This window comes from Sinocyclocheilus grahami, unplaced genomic scaffold (assembly GCF_001515645.1).
Source record: "Sinocyclocheilus grahami isolate Dianchi unplaced genomic scaffold, SAMN03320097.WGS_v1.1 scaffold5.1, whole genome shotgun sequence".
Lineage (NCBI taxonomy): Eukaryota > Metazoa > Chordata > Actinopteri > Cypriniformes > Cyprinidae > Sinocyclocheilus > Sinocyclocheilus grahami.
The window spans coordinates 5,536,124-5,538,376 of record NW_015505184.1 but is presented as its reverse complement, the minus strand read 5'-3'; positions in this window follow the sequence as shown (position 1 = coordinate 5,538,376).

The following is a 2,253-nucleotide window of genomic DNA, read 5'->3' as shown; positions in this document are numbered from 1 at the left end:
ATGTAGTTGCAAAGTTGCTTATAGTCAATAGACTAAAGGGGACCATCAAAATAAAATGTTATCTAATAAAAAAACACTCGTTGCATTTTTTCATTTGAAAGTAGTACAACTGGTCTTAAACTAGCTCACAGCAAAATTAATATTAACCTCACAGGAAACACTCGAAACATCCTTTAAAATATTAATTCCAAAAATAAACAATGTCAAGATAATCTATTATAAATTAAGTGTATTTATTATGGTATTCATTGTGTGTTATACGTAATCATACTCTTAAAAGTTATAACCACAAATGCGTAAGTATTATAATGTATTATAAATGTTATGATTATTTATGAGATGATACAACATATTATTAAGCTTTTTTATAATGCTTTATGCATTAATTATAATGCCTTAAGAAAACCCTTATAATGGATTATAAATACAGGCTTCATTACCGGATTGACAAACAATTGAGGAAAGAAGAGAACATTCAGTTGGTGGGTTTTGCTCTTATATACTTAAATTTGGAGTTTAGAGTTAGATGTCAGTAACATGATTATTCTGTTTGGTTCTCTCTCTCTCTACAACCCCAACAGTGCATAAGTGTTAAATCAGAAATATATATTACAGAGTTAAACATGTTAAAGCAAATGTTTCTTATTTAATTCTCTCTCCCTCCCTCTCTCTCTCCCTCTCTCTTTTTTTTTTATCTCTCTCAGGAGTTGAAGCCTACAGCCTTTCTGTCCATGCAGCAACTGATGGAAAAGGGGGTCTTTTTTATGATGTTGTATTATGTGTTATTGTAAAAATGAGTATATACAGTATATAAATGTGCATTCTTGAATCATTCTTGAGTCTTATGTCTTGCCTCTCTACAATATATAAAATATCTGGCTGTAATTTAGTGAGTGCAAATGCTGATTTCATTTGATTCTATCTTTATTATACCTGATAATGAGCTAGTTAAACTTAAGGGGGCTAATCAATATACAGTAAGTTTCAAGAAACTAAGACTTAAGGTACTCCACTTTTTCAGTTTAAAGACTGAAATACATTTTTCATTTATATTTTAAGTGTAAATTCATTTAAAATTGTTAACTCAAAGCAGGTATTACACACTTTGTAATTAACATCTGATGCATTTATAAATCAAAAATCACAATTGAAATAAAAAAATGTTCCTGAGATTCAATATCTTTAATAACATGTACAAACATTATTACAAACTAAATCACCAGGGTCCTAGAAATGCGGTGCTGAAACTGCAGCCTCCACTATATTATCCAATTCGGTAGGTGGCGCTGTTACAAAAGCATAGGGTTCTAGAACTGCGGTCCTGAAACTGCAGCCTCCGGTTGTGCAGGAACACCCTTCTCGAGCTGCTTGCCTCAGTGGTTTCGACTAGGTCGTATACACCCCTGTATTGACGTACCACTAATTCAATGCTGTCACTATCAGCTTATCACATTTTTATGATATTGTTCATCATGTCTTTTAGGACATGATCACCATCATACTCTTCTTATTTGAGCACCGGTATGGCCGTTGCATCATAATGTTACAGAGGCGGCTTCCGTACCGCCTCCTCCTCACCACCAGAGGGAACTCTCTCCTGAATATTAACTTCATCCATTCGGACTCCAGTTCCCATCATGCCTCATACCTGGGACTGATTGCACGCACACACCTGCATTGAATCCCGCACACACACATATAAGCCAAACACTCACAGCTACTCACTGCGAAGTCTTGATTTGGATTTGGAGCGTTTACCCTGTATCTTGCCTGTTCGTTTGACCTTGGACTGTTTATCGTACTCTGATCTGTCTCTGCCTGCCCTGACTTGGATTGTTCTTCTACTGTGTCTGTCTGCCGCCTGCCTCGACCTCCTGCCCGTCCCACGTTCTGTCTCAGCCTAGCCCTCGCTATTGTATCTACTGGTGATTGACCCTGTCTTGTCTGTTTACGCAATAAAAACGCTGCAAATGGATCCCGACTCTGATGATGATTCGCAACAGAAGACTTCGCCGCACAGCGATCCAGCAGCACTCAGGCAATTATCCACTGAGCTATCTGCGCAGGCCACACAGCTCGCCATGCATCACCACCAACTAAACCGGCTTATCTCACTCACTGAGGAGTTAGTGAAGGCACTGCAAGGCCTACAAATAACGCCAACCGCGGCTGCAGCCGCTCCAGCCCCAGCGCCTCATCACTCCACGCCACCCCTAACATTACCCACATCCCTAGTGAGCCCACCACTAGCTT